This window comes from Elaeis guineensis, chromosome 12, assembly GCF_000442705.2.
Source record: "Elaeis guineensis isolate ETL-2024a chromosome 12, EG11, whole genome shotgun sequence".
Taxonomy (NCBI): Eukaryota; Viridiplantae; Streptophyta; class Magnoliopsida; order Arecales; family Arecaceae; genus Elaeis; species Elaeis guineensis.
Genome location: NC_026004.2, coordinates 48,647,452 through 48,660,169, shown reverse-complemented (window position 1 = coordinate 48,660,169; position 12,718 = coordinate 48,647,452). Strand labels below are relative to the sequence as shown.

Sequence of the window (12,718 nt, the reverse complement as noted above, 5' to 3'; positions counted from 1 at the left end):
TTTTTCGAGTGAGGGTTTTCCCTCTGCTCTTAGTGGGGTCGCGGGAGCGTGAAGGGGCCGCTGAGAAGGTTCTCTTTTTCTGATCTGGTCTTGAATGACCGGACCTTAGTCGGTGTCAGGATGATGTTCTTCCCCTATTTCTGATGCGATCGATCTCAGCTCAGATTAGGACGAGGTTCTTCCCCCACTCCTAATAGGGCTGTGGAGGCACGTATGTGCATTGCAGGGCCTCTCCCCCCATCCGGTCTCAGAGCAATTGGGCCTTCGACTTTGCTCATGTTAGGGCGAGGTTCTCCTCCTGTCCCTAACAAGGCTATGGGGGCGCATATGGGCACTGTAGGGCCTCTCCCCCCATCCGGTCTAAAAATAATTGGGCCTTTGACCTTGCTCATGTTAGGGCGAGGTTCTCCTCCTGTCCCTAACATGGCTGTGGGGACGCGTATGGGCGCTGTAAGGCCTCTCCCCCCATCCGATCTAAAAATAACCGGGCCTTCGACCTTGCTCATGTTAGGGCGAGGTTCTCCTCCTGTCCCTAACATGGCTGTGGGGGTGCGTATGGGCACTGTAGGGCCTCTCCCCCCATCCGATCTAGAGAGAACCGGGCCTTCGACCTTGCTCATGTTAGGGCGAGGTTCTCCTCCTGTCCCTAACATGGCTGTGGGGGTGCGTATGGGCGCTGTAGGGCTTCTCCCCCCATCCGGTCTAAAAATAACTGGGCCTTCGATTTCACCCATATTAGATGTTGTTTTCGTTATCTGAAGGGGTTATCCCCTGCCATTACAAGTCCATGCCAAAAGGGGAAGATGTGCAAATCTGAAAGGAATCTTGATTTAAAGCGAAGTCGTTCGCAATACATTTACAGGTTTTTCAAATCTCAGGGCTGTAGAAGGTCTGCTCCCCATCAAGGCTCTCCAGAGATGGAGTTGATGATCCCAATTGGAGGCCGATCTCCGGGCTACTCTTCCCTCCTTGGTGGCTCAGGTTGCGGCAGGGCCCTTGGCCGATCTTCTCTACCCTCAGGTCGGCGCCGAATGAACCTGTCGTGCCAACCTCATATGATGAGCTCCTCAATCTCATCCCGGAGTTGAATGCATTCCTCTATGTCGTGGCCGTGGTCACGATGGTAGAGGCAGAACTTGTTAGGGTTATGCTTTTCGAGGTGTGTGCGCATTTTTTCTGGCCTTGGGAGCTGCTCTCTGACTTCTATCAGCACCTGGATTTTCGATGCGTTGAGGGGGGCATAGCTGCGGAATCTTCCTGGGGGAGACCCCCGATGGACCCGACGCTTCGGGCTTCTCTGTCTGCATGCTCAGGGAGGAGTTTGGGTGCGCTTGTGCCTAGGGGAAGTTCGAGAACGTGGCCGAGCTTCTCTCGGCCCTTTCTCGACTGTGGGCTTACTCGAGTCTCCTGCCTGCCGCTCTCTCGTGGTCTCCTCGTCCTTCATCTTGAAGGCTTCTTCTGCTCGAGCGTACCCTTCAGCCCGAGCCAACAAATCAGCAAAATCTCTGGGGTACTTCTTTTCCAGGGAGAATAGAAGGTCGTTCTTCTAAAGGCCGCCTTTCAGAGCGGCCATCATGATCGATTGGTCCAAGTTTCGGACCTCCAATGTGGTGACATTGAAATGGTTGACGTAAGCCCGAATGGACTGCCCCACCCTCTGCTTGATGTTGATGAGAGACTTCGAACCCTTCTGGGGATGCCGGCTGCTAACAAAATGAGCCACAAACTGGTGACTCATCTGATCAAAGAAAAAGATGGTATCCGGCTTCAGCGTCGAGTACCAGTTTCTCATCGCTCCCTTCAAGGTGGACGGAAAAGCTCGGCACAGGATGGCGTCGGGCGTGCCATGAAGTAGCATCATTGTCCGGAAGGCCTTCAAGTGGTCAACTGGGTCCGAAGTCCCGTCGTAGCTTTCAAATTGAGGGAGTTTGAAGTTTGGCGGGATCGGTTCCTGCATGATCATTTGAGAAAAGGGAGGGTTAGTACAAATATCCTCACCATAAGCAGGAGGAGCATGGCGGAGTTCTTCGATCCACCGGTTCATCTCCTGGAGCCTCCGATCCAGAAAATCATCTCGACTACGGGTCTCGAGGGTCCTCTGGTAGAATGGAGTAGAATCGTGATCTGACTGAGGGCTCTCCACCCTCGAATTTGTCTTTTCGAGAAAGACGGGGTGGCTGGCCCAAGTGGCCCATCCTACCGCCAGATTTTGGAGTTTCGGCGATGTTCTCTCCAGTCGCACTGACGCCTGCGGCTGTTGCTGCTACTGCATGGCCTGCACCGCTTCAGCGAGGCCTCTGACCTGCTGGACCAGTAGGTCGAATTATTCTGCACCAACCGCCATTACTGGAGGAGGAGGAGGAGGCTGGGAAACTGGAGGTGATGTCGAAGCCTGAGATCTGGCCGCGGAGGTCGTGGATCACTGAGTGGATGCTTTGCGGGGAGGCATTGGGTGAAGATCTAGTGGGGGAAGGAGGAGAGGATGTCGGAAAAGATGACCGGAGGTGGTCCCGTTGAGCGCTCCTTTAAGAATAAGGGTACTGCGAAGACATAGTGCCTTTCCTCTAGCGCCAATCCTGTTGGTGCAAAAATCCACCGACGTCGGAGAAGCTGGAGTCGAGGGAGCTGCGATCACCATCGGGACCTGCAAAGAAAGTCTAAACCGGAGTTGGGGGTGCTCCGACAAGACCCTCCGACACTCAAGTCAGTTCTCTGCCTCAACAAGAATGGAGTGCTCGAACAAAAATTTTAGCAGAGTTTTGAGATAGAAATTAGAGCTTAGAAAATAACGTATCTGGGGTCTCCCTTTTATAGGTGGAGGGTGCAACAGACTGATAGCGACGTTTGTAACCATCTGGTAGTGGGCCGCTCGGGGCCAAGAGGGGTTTGTTATGAAGAGTAGTGGAGTGAAATCGTTGCCATTACCGTGGCCTGCCATGTGGAGCCTGTTGCGGGGAGTGGAGCGGCATCCATTGTCGTGACTTGCCAGAGAGTGGAGGAGCCGCACGAAATTCGTTGCAGGAAGTGGAGCAGAGTCATGGCCATTATTGTGGCATGCCATGGAGTGGTGGAGCCATGCGGTATCCATCGCAGGAAGTGGAGCAGAGTCGTGGCCATTAATGTGGCCTGCCAAGGAGTGGAGGCCTGTTGGCCGAAGCTCGGTTGAGGTGCCGGGCGAAAAGAGGTAGCCGTCCATCTGAGAGGAGCTCGGATGTCGCTGGCGAACCTTCTACCGTTGGGTGCCTTGGGCGTTAATACTGCAGGTGAGGGCCACTTGCCGTAGGAGCTTGGTCAAAGGCTTTCCGCAGACGAAGTTCGATTTCACACAGAATTCGACAGAGGGCCGACCGATAGTGCACGTCGGATGGTGCTGGAGAAGTTCATCCGCTGGAGGGGTCCAGCTGCTGGATTTCGCGTGTCATAGGAGTTCGCTCGGAATCTATCCGCTACAGAAGTTCGGTTGGAGTCCGATCTCTGTAGAAGCCTGGATGAGGATCATTTGTCGAGGAATCTCGATCGAAGCCTGCCTGCAACAGAAATCCAGAAGGAATTCATCCACAATGGAAGCTCGAGTGAAGGCTTACAGTGAAAATCTGGTGCAGATCGCTCGTAGTAGAGATTTGAAGTAGACCGCTTGTAGCAGAAGCTCGGGGTAGATCGCTTGCAACAGGAACTCTGGGCGGAAGTCTGGCTCCCGTAGGAATCCGAATGAAGTCTGGAAAGTGGTCGACCATCGTAGACACCTGGAGGGAGTCCGTTCGTCGTGGAGAATCCGGTCAACACTGGTGGAGATTTATCCATCGGCAGAACTCGGGAACATTGCGGAGGCTCGGCCGTCGGAGAGGTTTGGAAAGATGCCGTCGAAGGTCGGGCATCGGTAGAATCCCTGAAGGGCACTCCCGACACGAACTTCGGCTGGGGCTATTTTATACCCAACAGGTTGAAATCTAAGATTTGAGCTAGAGGGTTAGAAGCTGACATAATAAATATTTGAGAGCAAAGATTTTAATTAAATATTTATACTTATTTTATAATTTATTCTAGAGACTTTTAGATGCAAAAAGACTCCCATTATTTTATTAGATCTCCCACACTCTTCAAGTAAAGAAACAAAAATTCTAATGTGATAATTAGATTTCTAATGGGTGCTGCAGTCCCACCGATGTCATGCACCTCACCTAATAGTTATTGGTAATACGCACATCGATGCATGGATAACTTTTTGTCCAGATACTTCTCTAAGCATGTTGTAGCTACTTAATCTCTAAGTCATGTAGGCTCACATAACAGTTATTGCCCACACTTCTTAATTAAGTCAGACCCATCGTTCAAAGTAGGTGCAAAATCGTCATTGGATCTTTCACCTAACAGTTATTAGGCCCAACCCCATCTTTACCCCAGAGCAACTCTTTGCTAATAGAGTGGTTGTGTGTTTTCTATGCAACTGAACCACTGTGACTAGTCAAGAACAATCAACGTCGGTAGCAGCCCGCACATCTATAACGGTAGAAGACCATTGGACTTAATATTTATAAAGAGGTTTGGATTTAGGTCGCATCTAATCAGTCATCACATAACTAATCTAATTGGCATGGGCTAAATCAAATCGTCAAGCAACCATATTTGAGACTCAATCTTTCAAATTGATCAAGTAAGTGAAGATTGGTGGGGCTCCCCCTATTACTTTCCTTAGATACCAATAAGTTGGCCAGATCAGCGAACGAAACTAATTAAATAACCACCTTTCAGTTACTTATCTTAGACATCAATTGATTAATTAGTCCAAATAGGTTAGCTTAGGTGAATCAGATTCAAGCCATAGAGCCGAATTAGTTCCTTGGGTTAATCGATTCTACATATAGGTATCAATCAATTCGATCAATAATAATTATATGATCTTAAGCTCTATTGACCTAACCCTAATCAATATTTGACTCAGTTTGATCAACTTGCTAAATTGATTTAGATCCAATATGATCAAATCAAAATCCTAGATATAATTTAATTACATGACCTAATTTGATCTACCCATGACCAATCCCTCATGCACAAACACTAATTTTAGATCTTAAATCTAAATTTTCAGATCCAAATTCTTTATATGAAAAATAAGTTTTGATCTCAAAATAATTTTCAGATCATATATACAAATATATGTCATATACATGAATAAAGTTTAGGTCATAGAAAATAGTTTCAACCCTAAAAATGCTTTTATATATCATATATACGAATCAAAATATATCTCAAAACTCTTTTCAGATCTAAATAATAAAACACACATATATATATATATGCTGAAAAAATCAGATCTAAAATTTTATTTTAATTAAAAATTTTAATATCGTTCTAGAACAACCATACAGCATAACAAGTAATGCCAGGACAACTTTACGTCAGAACGACATTAAAAACTTTTAGATCTGAAATTTTTCTCTACAAATTTTAGATTTAAATTTTAATCTCATACATATGACGTGGCTTTAATATCACTGTTGTGATTTTATGATTTTATGCATGCAAAAATATTGAAACAAATATGTAGTAAAAATTTTAAAAATTCAGATTAAATCTGATTGAATCTAAGCATACATAAGATCAAATCTTAAAACCATAAATATGATCTATAGATATAAGATAGGATTCAGATATAAAAATTAAATAAAAAAAATAAATAAACTTCATACCTTGGCACGGGTCGATCTACATCGCGAACTGATGATCGTGGATGTCTTTTGAAGGTCCCTTGAAGCCGCACAAGCATCCAGCCTCTATGGATATCCATACGAGACTTTGATATGATCAGAAGCTTCTTGATCTCATCAGGATGCTAGCTCCCTTACAGAGATCATATCTTGATAGTTGAACAAACTTCTTTTCTCTCAAGACACTCTTAGAGAAGAAAAAAAAAATAGAAGGATGTTGATCTTTATGCTAGAGATCATGAGAAGAACCTTTTCTTCTCTTTTCATCTTTAAATCCATGCACCAAATTTTTATGCTAGAGATGTAGAAATTTTTATCCAACTCTTGGACAAGAGGAGAGAAAAACTCATGTCCAAACATAGACAAAAGAGAGAGAGAAGAGGTCCTAACAACCAACCTTTAGTTGTTGGTAAGCAAGAAGGGATATGGACCAACTTACCTCATGCAATAAAGCCTCACGTCGTGCCCTCTCTCCCTTGGATTTTCCATGCACTTCTCCTCTAGTTTATGGCATCAAAACCTGATCCATATCAAGTTGGTTGTCGCCCCTCTCTTGGTCCCATGTTTAAATAGGAGAGAGTTTGGTTTTGGGTAGGAGATAAGAGTCCAAACCTCTTAGGACTATAGCAATTTTGTGCTGCCCACCCTTCAGATTTTTTGCACCTTCATATCTCATGCAAAGAAGGATTTTAAGAGTCCTTCTTACATGCTAAAAAGGGGAGAGGGTGTGGGATATTTGTGCATCCAAATCTGGTTGGGCGTGGGACCTTTTATGGTGCATGGAGAGGGAGAGTTTTAAGATTTTAGGATTCTTCTTTAGGTGGCTGATTTAAACCAATTTAAACTCTAATCAATTTTAATCATATTAAAAATTGATTAAACCTAAATAGATTGGAAACCAAATTTGATTAAGAGTCTAAATTATTTAGATTAGATATCACCTAATTAGAGAAGGAGTCCTAGTCCTTTTAGACTCTCTCTTGGTGCTTGAGTCAAACTCAATTTAATTCTAATCTAATTAAGATTTAGAGCACCCATGAAGAGAAAAATTTTTAGTCAAAATAGAAACTCAAACACTCTTCTTTAGATCCTAGTCTAATTAGAAATTAAGTCACATCCAAATCTTAATTCAATAAAAATTATTCTTCGATGTAATTTGGTTATCATATAACCTAATTAGACTTGATCAAATCAAACTCATGTTAAGTCAAATTAAATCTAATTTAATTAGACTTGATGCAAGCTCCATTGCTCTATCAAATTGAGCTAATTAGCAATCTAATTACTAATTAATCCTCTTATAACTCATTAACTCTTTAGCTTGTTACTTAATTGCAATTTTTGCATTGAATTAATCATCAATCAAATTGATAATCAAATTCTATCACAATTCATAATCATAATTCAACCATCTGATCAGTCAAAAGCCTCTTTGTGTGTGACCTCATAGATTCTATTCTATCTAGTAGTGAGATATATTGTGATCTCTATCACAATATCATCCAAACTTCTTTCAATGGGTTGAAACTATTCCAACTTTGCCCATCAAGGATCATCGATCATCGAGATGATGCTCGTAGGTCTCACAATCCACCAGTGATACCTAGTAGTATGTAGTGGCAATCCAGCAAAATAAAAGATGATGAACCTCTAAGTACAGTTAACATATGATATAGTCCCTCTATCGTCAGTCTCGATCAAATGACAGGTTATGGATAAATCATTAAATCTCATCATCGATCATATGATAGATTCTCATGAAAACTCTTTTTCATTAATCATACTACTATGGCCATAGACTTAAAGACTCAGCTTCTTAAATCTCATAGGACTACTTTCTTCTGCTAGGATTGATAGATTCATCTAAGTGTATACCCTACTCCTACAGTGAACCAACTATCACCAACATCCACTACAAGGACTCATTGAGTCAATGCTTATGTGTAGTCAAATTCCAGCAGCCACACTATGAGTAGTTGTAGCACCACAGTTCAAAGGACCAGTCACACTACTGCATCATCAAGAAAGTCACTAACGAGTGAGCAGACATCCATGTGACTTCTCGTATTAATCACGGTCAATGCTAGTTGTTCTCTAACAACCATCTGCACTCTCGCTCTAGTGTCACTATACCGCAGATTCGAGACTCATCTGTCCGAAGAAAGTGATCCATGCACTGGTCTATCTAGATTAATCACCATCCCTATGATGATCCTATGATTAGGAGCAATTTATAAATTAATCATCAATGATATATGTCTCAAATTTTCAACTCTTTGAGAATATCTATCATCATCTTGTTAATCCCTTCGATGATTCATGGATACATAAAATATGAATGGTAATATAAATACCCTTTAAGTACAAAATCATGTTTTAGCATTATGATATGCATCAGTCAAGATTAACTTCTAGGACATGCATCCAACATCTATGACATATATATGTGCATGTAAAAAATCTAAACAATAAAATCAGCATGATGTGCATAAAAATAAGTAAAGCAGTAGACTAATTTATAGTAACCAGGGATCCAAACCTAACACCTGAGTGTGGATAGTCGAACGTCGTGATTATGAACGTGGATCTAGAGGTCCTTGCTGGTTGCTTGTAGCTGCACAATGTGTCCGGCCTCTACGAAATATCCACATGAAGCCCTGATTCCGATCTGCTGTCTCCAAGAGCGCTAGCTCGCGAAAATCACTTTCGATGGCCGATCTGATTGGATCTTCTTCTCCAATCATCTCAAACTCTTTCGAGGTTGAAGATGGATCAATGGAGGTTGCTGGAGTATGAAGGAAAGGTAGAGAATCTTCTAGATCTGATCTACAACTCTCTCTCCAAAACTATTCAGCGCCAAGGCTGAACTCTCACTAAAGAAGAGATTGTTCTCTTCTAATCACATGCCAAAAAAAAAATTACCGACCCCAAATCCTCACACCCAAGACCCCTGGTTCGGCCTCTCTCTTTTTGCTCAGATTCTTGATGGAAGAAATCTAAGATGCAATGCACAAAAATTATGCCTTTTATGGTTGCTGATCAAAGGTGTAAGGATGGGATAAGTGCCCATTCAAATTTTAAATTTGAATCTCATTTGAACTCAAATCAAACCAACCTTATCCTCATCTAATCTTTGATCAAAGAGGTACTAAACATAAGGAAATAGGCATAGAATGTTAGAAAATTGGGTAGGCAGCATATGTAGATTTTAAATTTTTTTTGAAATGCAGTGGAAAACAAAATGGGTTAAAACCATTAACCCCACATGCAAAAGATCAAATCTAATCCTACCCAAGCCCAGGAGAAAATGCATATATAGAATTTGAAATTTAGAGAAAAGTATGAGATCGGATCTCATTACCTTGGCACAGGTAGATATTCACCGCTTCTGATAATCACGGATTCGTAGATGCTCGAGCCGCACACATGTTCGACCTCTACAGGTATCCACTGGGATCAATCTCGAACTGATCTCCTTATTGTATAATCTTCTTCTCAAGAAGAATCTTAGCCTTGAGATCTTAGACCAACACCTTGATCTAGACTGCATGATCAACTGATCTTCTCCTCGATCTGCAGCCTTCTTCTTCTTCTCCTCGATCTTTACTCTTGAAGATAAAACAGCATCACCTTTTGGCATGTGGAAGGGGGATGCCCAACTCTTGGGCATGGAAGAGAAGAGAGGGAGGAGAGGAGGCATGGAGAAGGGAGAGAGAGGAATTTTTTCACAAAAAAACTCTATCATTTTGAAACCCTAAAGACATTATATAGGCACTACCCTGACATAAAATAAGAACCCAATTATCTTAAAAAGGTAGATTCTTATCTCATAGGAATCCTCTATCTTTTTAATCTAATTTATTTCAATTAAAACTATATATAATTGGTATATAATTAGCCCCTTTAGGTAGGTAAAGGGGCACCCAAAGAATATATATCAAGTAGTTATTGGCATCTCACATAAGGGTTTCTTGCCAAATGAGAGGTGGCATGGTCCCTCTCTCTCTCCTCCACTTCCTACCACATAAGAGGGGGCAAGCCCCTCTTGTAATATCCTGGGATTTGGCACCTATTTTCTGCCAAAAATAAAAATAGGTGCCACCTATTCTTCCATTTATTCCACATGCACACTTAGAGATAATTAGGAGATAAAGAAGAGATAATGTTAGGATAATTATGTCAACTAATTGACTTAATCAAATCCTCTTGAGCTCACAATTAAGAGTCTAATTAAATTCAAATAGATTTAAGTTAGGTTCAAGGCTATAGATTTGATCAAATTAAAGTTTCAAGAAGAATTAGGTTTAATCGTGTGCTAGCATGGTTCTCGTAAACCAAATAGGATTTCAATAAATCCTAACTCAATTGGAACTTCATAATTCTAATTGATAAATTTGAGATTAAATCTCTTAATGTGTGACTCCATAGATTTTATTCTATCTGGTAGTGAGATATATTGTGATCTCTATTACAACATCATCGAAACTCATTTCGATGGATTGAAATATTTTTAATTCTATCCTTCGAGGGCCATCGATTATCAAGATGACATCTGACGAGCCTCACAATCCACTGATGACACCTAGCAGTATGTAGTGATAACTCAATAGAATGAAAGTATGAACCTTAGGTGTAGTTATCGTATGATTCAATCCTTCTATCATGAGCTCCGACTTGATAGAGATCTTGAAGAACTCGTCAGACCCCATCGTCAGTCATATACAAGATTAGCTCGATTCGAGTTCATTTGTGAATTCCTTGAAAACTTCTTTCCGATATTTACACTTGCTTTAGTTAAAAACTTTCTGAACTCAGTCTCATAAATCGCATAGAACTTCTCATTTTCTGCTGAGATCGATAGATTTCATCTAGGTGCATCCTACTCCAAACAGCAAACCTAAACCTACTGAAGCCAACATACATAGCAAGGATCCGAATGGCTAGAGACCAAGCAAACATACAGTTAAATCCAGTAGCTTCACTGTGAATAGCCAATGATACTACAGGTCAAAAGATCACTCACACCACTGCAGCATCGAGAAGACCACTGATGAGTGAGTAGACATCTCTATGTGGTTCTCATGTTGGTCACGCTCAGTGCAAGTTATTCTCTAACAACCACCCACACCTTCACCACTGCAGTTAAATTCAGTAGCTTCTCTGCAAATAGCCAATGACACTGCAGATCAAAAGACCACTCACACCACTGTAGCACACTGACGAGTGAGTAGACATTCATGTGATTCTCGTATTGATCACGCTCAGTGCAAGTTATTCTCTAACAACCATCCACACCTTCATCCTAGTGTCTCTACACCGTAGATCTGAGACTCATCTGCCCACAAGGGAGGTGAACCATACATTAATCTCAAATGGATTGATTACTATCCTCCGTGTCGATCATTTGATCAGAAGTATTTAGAAATTAACCACTAATTAATATATGTCTTAAATTCTTAATACTTTAAGAATATACAAAGATCATCTTTGTTAATTTTTAAGACAAATCATGGACATATAAATATGATTGGAATGAAAAAATCTTTTTATTGATAATAAAAAAATTATAAGTGCATGTTTAGGCTCTAAAATTACATAATGTATCGGCCAATAATTGACTTTTAGGGCACAAATCTAATAAACTTGACCTAAAGTCAATTGGTCATAGACTTAAGACCCATCTTCTCAAGGTGAGCTTTGGTCTTCTGCTGGCTAAGAGGCTTGGTCAATGGGTCTGCCACATTCAGTGCGTAGTCAACTTTTTGCATCTCAACAAACTTCTTCTTGAAGTATTCGCATATGATGTGAAACCACCACTCTATATGCTTGTACTTTTGGTAAGACTTGAGCTCCTTAGCAAGGGCTATGGTGCCGTTGTTATCGCAATGCAGTGTAATAGTATCTGTTGGCATCACACCCAACTCTGCAATGAACTTCTTGAACCAAAAGGCTTTCTTAGCAGCTTCAGAGGCGTTGATGTACTCAGCTTCCATGGTCAAATCTGTAATGATCGGCTACTTGGATCTCTAATAGTTAATCGCACCATCTTTACATAAAAAGATACACCCCGATGTAGACTTTCTATCATCAACATCAGTCATAAAGTTTGAATCAGTGTATCCCTCAACTTTTAGCTCCGATCCTCCACCAAAGACCAACATCAAATCCTTAGTCTTTCTTAAGTACTTAAAGATATTTTAATAGCAATCTAGTATTCTTCATCTAGATTCGTCTGGTATCTACTCATGATATTCACGGCAAGTGCTATATCAGGGCGTATACATAACATGAAGTACATGAGGCTCCCTATTGTAGAAGCATAAGAGATCTTGATCATGAACTGGATCTCCTCAGGTGTGTCAGGGCACATCTTCTTGGAGAGATGAATATCATATCTAAGGGGTAGAAGACCCCTCTTGGTGTTTTCCATGCTGAACCTTTTCAGCACGTCCTCTATGTACATTTGCTGTGAGAGTCCTATTATTCTCTTAGATCTATCACTATAGACCTTTATACCAAGAATATAGGAAGCTTCTTCTAGATCTTTCATGGTGAACTCTTTTGACAACCATACTTTGACCGACGTCAATATGAAAATATTATTTTCAATTAAGAGGATATCATCTACGTACAATATGAGGAATATGACAGTGCTCCCACGAAACATTTTGTGGACACATGGCTCCTCATTTTTGATGAAATCAAACATTTTGATCACATCATTGAAGCGAGTGTTCCAACTCTGAGATGCTTGCTTGAGTCCATATATGGATCTTTGCAGCTTACAGACGTTGTGATCACTATCACTGGATGTGAAACCTAGAGGTTGCTCCATATAGATATCTTCCTTAAGATATCCATTTAGGAAAGTAGTTTTCACATCCATCTGTCAAATTTTATAATCATAAAATGCTACTGTGGCAAGCAGAGTATGGATGGATTTCAGCATGGCTACGAATAAAAAGGTTTCATGATAGTCAATGCCTTCGCATTAACTATAACCTTTCGCTACT

The 12,718-nt window shown here is 41.5% G+C and overlaps 1 long non-coding RNA gene across 1 annotated transcript; it reads right to left on the bottom strand.

Annotated features, from left to right (window-relative positions):
* Nucleotides 1-762: 762 nt before the first annotated feature.
* Nucleotides 763-6,158, bottom strand: LOC140852891 (uncharacterized). The gene is made up of 3 exons (XR_012135881.1): nucleotides 5,688-6,158; nucleotides 3,632-3,947; nucleotides 763-3,527 (listed from the first exon to the last, which is right to left on the bottom strand). It is a non-coding gene; the product is annotated as an uncharacterized lncRNA (long non-coding RNA).
* Between the last annotated feature and the right edge of the window lie 6,560 nt (nucleotides 6,159-12,718).